This window comes from Ambystoma mexicanum, chromosome 5p (assembly GCF_040938575.1).
Source record: "Ambystoma mexicanum isolate Mex_15411 chromosome 5p, UKY_AmexF1_1, whole genome shotgun sequence".
Classification (NCBI taxonomy): domain Eukaryota; kingdom Metazoa; phylum Chordata; class Amphibia; order Caudata; family Ambystomatidae; genus Ambystoma; species Ambystoma mexicanum.
In genome coordinates, this window is record NC_090930.1 from 1308793028 (window position 1) to 1308805846 (window position 12819).

Genomic DNA, 12819 nt, shown 5'->3' on the forward strand with positions numbered 1-12819 from the left:
GTTGCAATCTCGTAACTGTTTCATTTTTCAGCGTTTCATTTATTTTGTTTAAAAATGCACCAAATTAATTCTCGTGATGGTGGTTCAGGAGACTCTTGGCTGTGTCCAGTGCTTGAGAATTCGTTGCAGCTGCGCAAGCCTTCAAGGGCTACGTGACGTCTCCCTTACGAACACATTCAATGCCGGCGCGAGCTTCCGGAAACAGCAGGGCCAACAGTATACAGTAGGTGTGAGAACAGCTGCTTGCTCGATCACTTGGCCGCGAGGGAACCACGCCGAAAACAAACACACCACGAGTAGAGTGGGAGCTGAAGCACTGCTGCTGCTCAACAGCAGGACAGGCCACTGGTGAGCTGAAAACAGGAACCACCCTCACCTACAAGGAAATCGCTGCACCCTAAGACTTGAAAAACGTGTCATTTTCAATACGTCATTTTATTACAACTAATATTTGAATGATATAAATTGTAACCTGGCCAGCTGTCTAAAAAATACATTTCATTACAGAAAGTCCAATTTGAGGAAATGGTTACTGCTCTGCAGGGGTCCACGGATGACTAGTGGCTGACGCACCTAATCAGCTCTGCGCTACTACTGAACCATCCAGGATCCCAATTATAAATCCGGCCTATACTCTTTACAAGTGGTGTGCGATGATATAGAAGCAGCACAAACGACAATACTGTGGAGTCCCAAAGTAAAAGAATGTCCAACCAAGAACTGTATTTTATGTCAGGAAAGGGTTAAAGCAAATGCCGAAGAAAGTAGGGAATTTTCTACAAACAGTAGATGTTTGTGAAATCTTGTGTTGGCTAATACTGGGAACATTTTGTGGTTTAGGTTAGGGTTAGCTAGTAGGATAACCACCTGTTAAGACTAGGTTTTTGGGTCTTTCTTTTGGACACATCTTTGGAAATGGTTTGTACAACTGGATTGGGTGTTAGATCAGGTATCTCTCAACTGACCCTTGCATTTGTAAGAAGGAGTCGCTCTGCATTGGTTATTCATCTCACCGAGTGGTTTCACAGCTTTATAGAAGTTGCGCAATGGCGACACCATCTTGGATCTTCACCCATAGTAGCCAATTGGCCTACAACACCTTGTGTCTTCCCAGATTGGGAGGGCAAACGTTTGCAGTGCCACGGCTCAACCGTGCAGTTCACTGTCTCTCTGTTTCCTGGCATTTCTAAGCAGATACAATCGGGGACCATTATTCTTAGAATCAGCAGCCTCTGCAGTCTGTTGAATTAATCTGTTCCATCACCCCAACTATTCGGAAGTCCTTTTAGGGGTCTACAAGTTACACTCCCTCTTGGCAGTTGTGGTATTTTATGTTATGTTACTGGGATTTATACTAAGCACTGCTGTCATTTTCAAGGTCTCCAGCCACCTTTGGGTATCCGAAAGAGAAGGGAGTGGGTTAGGTTAGTGGAGAGAGGAGGAAAATGAAAGTTTGCTTGCTTTGTTGCTGTATACAGACCTGAGATACCCTGAGCTCTGGCCTCGGCAAAGCGTCATTTGATGAGAGCACAGCTGAATGTGTGTCCAGATAGGAGCCTTGTGTCCGCAGGGTTTTAGAATATATTGATCAGAACTGTGATGTGTAAGAGGACTACAGAGGTGGATCATTCTGTTGTCTTGCAGTTTTCCTAGTGCCTCAAAGTTACTGTGATTCACATATGGCACATTATGAATATACTATAGATACATATTATTCAATTGCCATGTGTGATTGACTTAGCTGCATATAATGTGTATGATTATAGGGTTTAAGAATTGTATTAAAAGGAGGCTAGTGGAGAGCCCGGTGGACCAACTCGGAACATGGAACCAGAGTGGTCATAGCGACATCTTGGTAGGGGTGCCCCATGGGCGATATTTCAGACCATGTACCATTTGGGTCAGGAACTTGTGAGGATATGGCCTGAGATACCCTTCTGTGGGCTGGTTTCTCTGTCAGGGTCCAGTGGGTATCGGCTGGTCCTGGATAAGAGTGCTGGAACATGGGGCGGAGTGGAAGTCATTGGGAGAATCCAGCAGAGGGTACCAAGTAAACAGTGGGTGAAAATAGTTCCCGAGTGCAGCTCAGGGTAGGTATTCCAGTGAGGGCAGTGTCATGGTGGGGTCCCTACAAACATCTCAGCATGATACAAGGTCACGATGCTGTATCAAGGAACAAGTCACGAGAATGACATTGGGAATTGTAAAGTAAATGCAAGGTAGGTCACAAATTGCACTGGGCATCAGGGGGGCAATTCACAGTGCAACACCGGGGAGCAACATCCCGGAGAAGGAAAATTGCAGTGGAACACACAAAAGCAAAATTATAGTCAGACACATGGGAGACAACCCCAGTAGTCAGAATTACAGCAGGGCAACTGGGAGCCTAAGGATGAAAGTAGAATGTTGAGCAGGATTTTGAGGGGTGCAAACAATCAAGTCACATTTATCAAGGCATAACATGCCTTTACTTGAATTTATAAGGTATAACAAAGCATTAGAAGCCAGGTCAGGAGGATAGATCAGGGGCAATACGTTTGTCTTGGAAGCAGGACAACACAGAACAACACAGGTTTCAATCCCAGTCTTACGCTTAGAGACTGGGCCTCGGGTATTAAGTGCGTTATAAGAGATTAATTCATTATCGTAAAGAATGCAAAGGCCAAACATGGAAAATCAACCTGGTCTCCTCTCTACACTGCAAACACTGGCCTCTGCAAATAGCTGCCATTTTACTTTCTCACTGCCTCACTTTGCCACTGTTAAACTATTAAACTATTTCTCTCTCTCTCTCTCTCTCTCTCTCTCTCTCTCTGGCTCTCTCTCTTTCTCTCTCTCTCTCTCTTTCTCTCTCTCTCTCTCTCTCTCTGTCTCTCTCGCTCTCTCGCTATCTCTCAGTCTCTCATGTAGATACATTGTGTGCTGTGTGCAACAATGATCTGGGAATCGCAGATGTGGGGAGTGGGCAGTCTGGGGACCCCACCCATTACTATAAGCATAGTGCTAAGGGTTATTTGAGGCAAACACCTTCGGCCCACAGAACAGACTGCCTGAATGTGGAAACACTAGGTCCTCACTTCTGCTTCGTTAGTATTTTGGTTGGCAGGCTGAATACTGTGTCAAACCTCACTCTAGCTAAAATGCTGTGCCCGGTGGGCCCTGTTTGGCGATTTGCCAATTGTGTAACGCCCATTGAGGAATGTACAGCAATTGCCTTGCGATCGTGGTAAGGTCCAGATTCCAGAAATCTAACTCAGTCTTCAAAACTTCTCAATCCCTTCTCCCGCAGTGCATACAGCCACACCAAAAAGGAATCCCAGCCCACACACCCCCTTCACCTGGATTAATGTCAACTTCAGTTTCAGAATGATGCTGAAACACTGCCAGCAGTGCTTCAAGGGGAGGTTGATGAAATGAGGAGATGGAAAGATAAAAGGTGGAATGTGGATTCTGTAAAATGCCTCATAAAGCTGGGTAAAAAATCTCTTCACGCATAGGGGTGCAAATGCTGCAGAAGACAGGAGGCGAAACATGCTGACAGAGAAATAAAATTGGGTTGTGGGGTCGGAGGCAGGAATAGGATGACACCACAACAGTGCAATTTCCTGTTTGCAGTTTTTGTAGGTCCTTACTTGGTACCAATATCTGGCAGATCTCATTGGACAGCTCTGCACACAAGCTAAATAATGGACCATGATAATAGGCAGTAAGACAGAGGGAATCATCCCAAGCAAGAACAAGATATATTACCCTAGAGCTAAAGAATGTGAAGGCTGTTCACATCAGGTGTCAGATTATTGCTGGAGTTGTGGTAGGAGGCCGTCAATGTGTTCCATGGATCTGGGTGCTTTGCCAGTGTTCCTCAGTTCTCAAAAGAAGTATGGATTATCAAGCAGGTAAGCAGTATTTATCTAATTTCAGGTGGCTGTCCTTTCAGAGATAGGCAGGGGATGTCCGGCATTATCCTCTGCACACGTTGTTAATTAACCCCATGGGGGTGGGGTGTCCTGGAGTCAGGAAGGAATTGGCCTCACCGATCAACAGTTATTTTCACTGCAAAAAAGAAAGAAGAGAACGGGCTGCCTTTATGCATTTAGGTGGTGCCCTCTGTGTACATTGTACACAAATCGGGTATGATTTCTAGGAGTATCAACAAAGTATTGGCATGAGCTACAAAATCACATATGTTTTGGCTGTGTATTTGATTGCTCTGTAATTTACAATCCAGGCATATAATCCAGGCATGTCTTAAATTGTGATTATTTCAAGGAAGAATGTAGAAAGTTACTTAAACAATGAATTTGGTTTGAATTGGCATCTATAAAACATACCATAGATTCAGATTTGGATATTCAGTTGGCATTTTGCCCCCTCCCCCATATGTCAGACAAATACCTTTATGCTATTTACCACTTCCCCTGACAGGTGGTACCGGATATGGTTTGCTTTTTGCTGGTAGGGTATTACCTCAACTTCATGTGGGCAGCAAGCCTGCAGGATCTCACTCCACGTACCGTTTGGGCGGCACATCGGGTTGCGGCCGGACCAATCCAGTCCATAGCAGCTCACGGCCATCACATATTAGGTTAGGGGTTATGTCAAGGCATAACAGTAGAAATATTACCCAGCGTTACTGGTGCCCTGTTGTAGCAGATCCCCAGGCTTCTCACTCAGCGAGGGCCCTGCGTGTAACTGCAGCAATGAAGAGAGCAGCGGATATATACATTCAACTGGTGCAGAGTGAGTGGCATGGCACACACATTTCAAGGAACTCATGGCATGCACTACAGCTTGTGCTTTTCTCCATTTCAAAAGATGAGAGGCACAGTATGTTGACTCGTTGCTTGTGTGCGGGGGAGACTAATGGAAGCAGGACTAGTGGCAGCATTGCCTCATGTGACCCACAATGCACCTGCAACCAAAAGTGGCACAACCCATCTGATGGGTGCTGGTCCAAACAGAAAGTGCTTTGACCAGATAGTGCCCCTTTTGGCAAACCCCTACAAAGCTTCCCTCAGCTGTACTCACAGGTCATACCCAGAAAGCCTCTTTTGATCGCCTAGTCGCACACCTCCTGTACTTCCCAGTTTTGCAGCACAATGAAGGTGGCCTGTTTTGTATGGCAGCCAAGAGAGTTAGATCCCCTTTAAGATGTAAGAATGCTCAATGGCTCCGCGGTCTTGGTTGGTGGGCTCAATGGCTCTGTAGGGTCGCTTCTCCTGACAACTTCACTTTTCCTGGCAACAGGTAGGCTTGGCCACTCTTTGCCGTCCCTAATGATAGATACAGCACTCTACTGGCTCCTTGTAGTAATGGCAGCTTGACTCAAAGCCTCCCTGCACCTGCTCTTTTCTCAACAGCGCTTCAATGATAATGGGCACAGCCAGGGCAGTTTAATGGTGTTTCTGTCGGGTTGTGGATTCTGGGAGTTGGCTGCCTACACACAGCAGCTTAATTTACGTTATCATCAAGTGTTGTGTTCAAAGGTGCACGCGCAGATGACACTAGTGCCAGGACTGCAGTAGAACTTTGGGTATACCTCATGGTGAATAGATCCGGCCACTAGACATTCGAAGTAGTAAGAAGTCAGTTTATTGCATGGATTGGTCATCCATGCATCCTCTCAATCGGGTCTATGGAACACTTATCTCTCACACCCACGGTTCTATGCATCACACCCTTCCATCTCATGCTCCCATCGTGTGCACTGACTTCACACATTAAAGATACAACAGATTTTCAGAATCCATCCTTAGGGGAAAACCATTCAACTACAAACTGCACCTGTGCTGATCCAAAGTATGCCTCAGACCGGTATCCAGTAAAAATGTAACCAACAAAAATGTAATCCGTGAAACGTTTGTGGTGAAAATACCTTTGCAGTGGAAAAAGTTGGCAAGCAAAAAGTAGTAAAAAATGTAGATGGAAAGTAGCAAAAATGATAGTGCTGATAGGGTAAGCGTTAGGGTTTAGAAGGGTTTAGTGGGCTTGTGATTGGTTGGTTTAGGGTTACGATAGGGGTTAGGGTAAGGGTAGGGACAAAGATAGGGGGTAGGGTAAGATTAGAGGTTAGGGTTAGAGTAAATATGTTGGTGTTTGGATAATGGTAAGGCTGGATTAAGTGTCAGGGTAAGTGTTAGGGTATGGGTTTGTGTAAGTGTTAAAGAAAGGGATATGGAGATTGGAAAGGTCTGGTGATGTTGGCGTAGGATGGTGGTTAGGGTAAAGTAAGCATATGGGTAAGTGTTGGGGTATTGGTGTGGGTAAGTGTTAAAGAAAGGGATATGGAGGTTGGAAAGGTCTGGTGATGTTGGCGTAGGATAGTGGTTAGGGTAAAGTAAGAATATGGGTAAGTGTTAGAGTTACAGTTAGGGCAAAGCTAGTATTACAACAAGGGTTTGGGTTAGGACAAAGAGCTATGTAATTTGTTGCAAGCTGGTGATGGGGTTGGAGAGAGGTTCACTGCTCATTTTCTATTTATTTTGCATTTGGTAATCTATATTTATAAACGTGAACATTTGTGGGTGGCTGGGTGTGTGGCAAAGTGTTGATCCTTATACAATTCCACACCGTTTTACCAATCTGCACCAAACTTTGCATAGTTACTTGTTAGGACCCTCCGGACATTACTGGCTACATGACATTTGAACACCCCACCCCTTTCCCCAGATTCCAGCAAAACTCTACATTTGTTTGTGGTTTTGTGGCTTGGCAAAGCATTGTTTCTTATACGATTCCACACTGTATCACAATCTCACCAAAATTTGCATAGTTACCTTTTAGGACACAGGCCCCTTCTCAGTGCAGTTTACTTCAGAGTGCAAGGCACAGAAAGCGATAAACGAATTGGAACAGTGATCTACAGGGTCATTGATTTCCAACGATTGATCCATGTTTGTCCACAGAACCCGTTCGGAGACTGGGTACTTTATGCTAGTATGCAAATAAAATGCATTAGCGTGCAGTAGGGTTAGTGTTCTCTGAGAGTTCAGGGTAAGAAAAGGGTTTTCATTAGAGTGAGAGAAAGGCTTAGGAATGGAATTAGGTTGATTGTGAAGGTTTCATTAGAGGTTTGGGTATTATTTAGGGTTGAAGATTTGTACTTTTGTGCATTTAAAAACAGCTTTATTGACGACCTTATTACTGGCAACATTTTCACACTTTGCATTGCTTGTATTGAATTGCTACTTTTTTAAAAACAACTTTTTGCGGAAATACATTTTTACATGACTGCATTTTCCCGGGGACATTTTCACATAGAATCTTCAAACCATTTTTACCAGGCTGACAGCATTGCTTGCTATATTTGCCTATCTTACCTGCTTGATGTCTATGGGTTCCAATGTCATAGTGCATGTTTTCTATTTTGAGTGATGCATTAAATGGGATGAGCATGGAGATCACATGTGCATGTGTACCACATATAGAACTGTCTGACCTTTCTGCTGTATTGGCACAAGTCCATTTATGATTTGAGCTTCTCAAAATAGTTGTCTGGTTTCAATACATCTAAATAGGGTTGTGAAGAGATTGAAACAATTATGTGTCATCCATGTGGTGACATGGACGCCTGCACAGAGAATTAAAGAGGTCATGCAAAGTTTTCACATACATCAAGTGATATTAGAAATAAGTGAATAATTCCCACTTCTAAATACTGCAATAGTAGGTGTTATTTATGCCTAATTTGAATGGTACTTATTTTATTGAACTCGAAACATTGAAGAACTGAGTCTGATCTGCAGGAATTCGAAACTGTGACTGTAACTGTAAGCTGCACACTGACCTCTGAATTAAGCACTTAATGTGTCTGTGTCACCTCATGAATTATTCTTATTGGAAGGGCATAAACATTTCCCAGAAATTTGAGTGAGCCACGGAGTGTTGCATGGGGCCTAGACCAACCAAGAGGGGCACTGTGACGTTGTCCCCTTTAGAATATGTTTTAAATAATGGGCGAAATAATTTCATTTTACAGCACACTCTCTGCCAAAAATTGGATACATTGCCACAGAGTTTACAGTCAGTTTTATAGGGCAATAGATAACAAATCCAACAGATGCTGAGCCACCAACAGTGCAAAGTAGCATTTTCCAAAGCATTTTATCTAATGTATGTTCATGATGACTTTGCCCACAATATATGTCAACATTCTGCCATTGTAAAAACATTGTCATGCTTGCTGTGTTCATACATGTCGATGCTGGCGGCACCAATAGATGGCAATATGCCCACACAAGAACATACTCATGTTTGTTTTGCCCATAATGCCCCTAATTATATCATAAGAAAACAAGTCCTTACTGGCTCTGCCAATACATGCCATTATTCCCTTGTAATGACATTCTCCTGCTGTCTTTGCCCATAATGCCAGCAAAAACTGTACTATCACAGTCAGAAAACATATCCATGCTGGATGCACCAATGTAGGGCAGTCTGGCCAAGTAAGAAGACACGTCCTGTTGGCTTTGCACCTAATGCCTGTGAAACTGCCATACCACTGGAAGAAAGCATGTGCATGCTGCCAGCACCAACCCCCCACAAAAGAACACTCATTATGTTGTCTTTGCCCATAAGGCCAGTAAAATATGTCATGCCACTCTCATAATAGATATTCATACTGGCTGCAAAGCGTGGTGATTTAAGAAGACTCATCTGGTGGCATTGCCCATAATGCCATTAAAAATGCCATGTCACTGTAAGAAAGCATGTTCATGCTGCCGACACTAATTACCCCCTCATAAGAACAGTCATTAGGTTGTTTTAGCCTCTGTGAGAAACAGTATACACAATGGCTGCACCAATGTAGGTCATTAGGGCCACATAGGAACACTCATCATATTGGCTCTGCCCATGATGTAAGTAGAAAATTAAATGCCACTTTAACCAGTGTAGGCTAGTATGGCCACGCAAAAACAATCATGTTGGCTTTGTACATAATGCCAGTAAAAATGTTATGCCACTGTAAAATTACATGTTCAGCTGGCTGCACCAATGTAGGCCAGCATGGCCATGTAGGAACACTCATTGTGTTGGCTTTGCCCATAAAATTAGTAAAAATGCCCTTCCACTGTCACAAAATATGTACGTTCTGGCTATATCAATGTTGGCTTGCATGACCTTGTACAGACAGCCAGTATGTTGCCATTTCCCGTAATACCAGTGACACATGCCATGCCACTGTAAGAAGAAAACATAGCCATACAGGCTGCACCAATGTAGACCTGAATGGCCACATAATAACATTAATCATGTTAGCTTTCTACATAATACCAGTAAAAATGCTATGTCCACTGCAAGAAAAACACATGCTGCCTGCACCATTGCCAGCCCTCTTCACCATAGCACCTCCACGTAAGAACACACATGTTGCTGTGCCCATAACTCCAGGAAAACCATATGCCTCTGAAAGAAAAGATATCCAAAGCAAGGATGCTGCCACTGCCCCATGAAAACCCCCTTCATCTACAAGCTTACTTCTGACTGTCCAACATGCATACACATTCATGCTGTCACCCATGCAACATACAAACGTTCTCTATCACAAGCACACTGAAATATCATACACTGCTCTCGCATTCACATGCACAACCAAACAAACAATCACTTTCACGCATACATTAATTCAAATATACATACATACTTACATAATAGAGATCTGTTCTTACCTCCAGACTCGTACTCCAGACGCTGCCTCAGCCTCAAGACGCCATGGCCCTCGGCTCCTACACACCACGCAAAAAGGAACCAGGAATCATAGAAAGCTTTCTGGTTCCCGTAAATGCGTGGTTGAACCTCAGTTCCACACATCGCCAGCTAAAGCCCTACAAATGTGGGGGATAGGTGCAAGAGCACTCCAATAGAACATTTGGCCCTAAAGTTCCCCAGCCTGCATCCCCATTGGGCCATTCAAAAGTCACTCTCTTTCAAACAATTGACCGGTCAGACAATCAGGCGGACAAGCAATTTGAAGTGGCGGTAAGGCAAAATGCTGTGCTATTCATCCACCAAAATGAATAGATCAGCCCTCAGAATTGCTTGTTTAGTATTTTTTGTAAAGTCACAGCCAGATGTGTGCAGCTCTTGGTTTACAAATAACACTTATCTGTGCAGGAAAAGTGTCATATCGTGCACACCCACATGCACAACTTTGTACAGATACATCTCTATGATGCACAAGAGTTGTAGGATTACAGCCCAGGTGTAGTTAGTCTCCCATGCAACATACAATCATATACATGTATAATTTCTATGACAAACACTTCTTCGTGCATGTGAACCCCTATAAGACGCACACACATTCACACACGCACAAACACAGAAAGGCCTGTTGGGTGACACTCATATAACAAACCCAGACACTTTTACAGTTACACCTGTATATCACATGTGTCTTTCTCTACTTAATGTCATCAACCTCTTAAAGCTGTCCCATGCATTAGTATTAGATAAAGGTTCCCCATGCATTAACAATAGGTCATCTCCAATTAACTTTTGATTTCTGAAGGGACCACACTGTCCAAGAGGCATGTCTTGAATACATAGCTCTAGTATGTTGCAAACTCCAACCGTAACCAACCTGCATCTAAGTAAATCCATTCTGCATTCTGTTAACTAGGTATTGGCTAACACACAAGGGAGGAAATAAGTATCCAAATACCTTAGTACTGGTGCCTGCATGTCATAGTCACCTTGCAGCCTCTGTAACACAATCTAGCAACAGCGACAAGCCTGCAGTGCCAGTTCAGTACACCACTCCAACCCCACCTTGCACCGGTTCATGATACAACTTCACTGGTGGATGCTATGCTCGCCCTTTGCCGGATTCATTGATTCCACAAGTAATGATCCTTCGACTCAGTGAGTGACTAACCATTCACTGCGGATTTCTGTTACCATACAGAACCAAGAAACATCCCAACTCAGGCCTTATAGCTTTTCTTCCGAGCCACCCCTTCCCTTTCCATTCCCTTACCTAGCCTCTCCCTCTTAGGCCGCATCCTTTCTTCACTCACTTCACTTGCCTTTTTTCTTCTATCTTCCATCATGCACCGTGGCTTTACTTCATTCCCCTTTTATTCACTCTTCTCCTCCTCTTCTCTTATAGCCTTCAGACACCACTGAGTCTAAGTTCTAGTTCACTCTTCACCCCCGTCTCCCTCCTCCACCCCTGCAACTGCATCCCTCCAACCTGATGTTCCCATTCTCCCAGTATCTGAAACCTCATCTATCTGTTCCTCGCCTACCGCACAACACCTGCTCCTCTCTCTCGCCCCCTATCACTTTTTCACTTAGCCTCTGGAATCCCCAATCCCTCTTCCTACATCACTGATCACTTTGACTCTTATTACCTTCAACAGTCACTTCTTACTATCATAAAAACATAGATGTCCTCTCATGACACTGATACACTATCGACTGTGCACACTAACATTGCTACCTACCCACACTTTCCATGGCTTGCTGGGAAGGGTGTTGGAGTGGTGTTCCCTATCAATAGGGCTCTCAGCACTGCTCCTGAGCCCTTCTGAACCACCTCTTCCTATTTTGAATATACCACTATTCCACCCCTTCCGCCTACTCATCTCACTTTCTGGCTCTCTTCCAACCCCCTGGTCTTCTCGACTCCTCCTTCCCAGACCTGAATCTTCACCTGGAGTCACAATCCACCAACATCCCCATTGTCCCTTCCAAGCCCCCAGCAGCCACCTGCATGGAACTCAACTCCCTTCTATCTGACTACTTCCTCTACTCCATACACGACCAGCCTACCCTCTCTGGTAGGAACTCTTTACCTTGCCTTTCTCTCTACTTTGCTATCCTACTCTAGTCTCTCCATTGATCCATCTCCGTCTGATCACTTCATGGTTCACTTTAACATCTCAGTCAATCACCCTCTACTTCTCCTATCCCCCCTCCAGAGACCAGGAGGAAATTCAAGCAGGACTGCCTGTTCTGTTTTTCTTGATGTTCTGATGACCGCCTCCTTTCTCTCTTCCCTATTCATGCCTTTTCCACTGTCCATACTTTTTCTTACTTTCGCTATTCACTTATGACTCCCTTTAACCAATACTACACTGCATTCACATTCACATACCCCGTTCTTTGTCCTGAATCACCTCTGGGTTTGAGACCCTCTAAATAAACAGGTGTCATCACCTATGACACTAGTGCAAATTACAAAGCCCCAAACTACTCTTAACCAACAAAAGATCAGTTGATGCCCTCACCATTGCACTGGTGTTTGATGAATCCCCCTTCTTCAAAAATCAAATCTCCTCCCTTCATTGTGACCCCCACAAACCTCCATTTACCCTCTAAGCTTTGCTCACACCTTCCAAGCCAACATACATTTCCTCCTCCCTCTTGGTTAATGACTTTGCTAATTACTTTAAAACATGCTCACAACCCTCCTCTCTCTCCCTCTCTTTTTGTCCACCTCTCTGCCTAACCTTTCTACTCTGAACTTCTTCTCCACTACCTCTTCTACTGAATTGGCACCGATCCTTCACAGTGCCCACCCATCTTGTACTCCTATCAACCCATTTGTTCCTCATGTAGTCAAGGACTGAGCCCTAATTACCTGCCATTATCTTGGAGAGCTCTTTAATCTTTCTCTCTCTGTTGGTACCTTCCCTGCCTCCTTCAAATCTGCAACTGTCCTACCCCTTTTGAAGAAAACCTCCCCCAACCTAAATGTTCCAGCAAACTATCGCCCAGTGTTTTCCCTTTCCAATTTTTTTTCGAAGGACTTTCAGAGGTGGCCTGCAAATGGATGACTAAGTGCCTTGAGGATAATAGCCTTTAAATCTGGCATCT

The 12819-nt window shown here is 44.2% G+C and overlaps 1 protein-coding gene across 1 annotated transcript in view; it reads left to right on the forward strand.

Annotated features, from left to right (window-relative positions):
- Positions 1-12819, forward strand: part of ADAMTS16 (ADAM metallopeptidase with thrombospondin type 1 motif 16) — a 631464-nt gene that overhangs the window by 211068 nt on the left and 407577 nt on the right. The window lies entirely within an intron of this gene.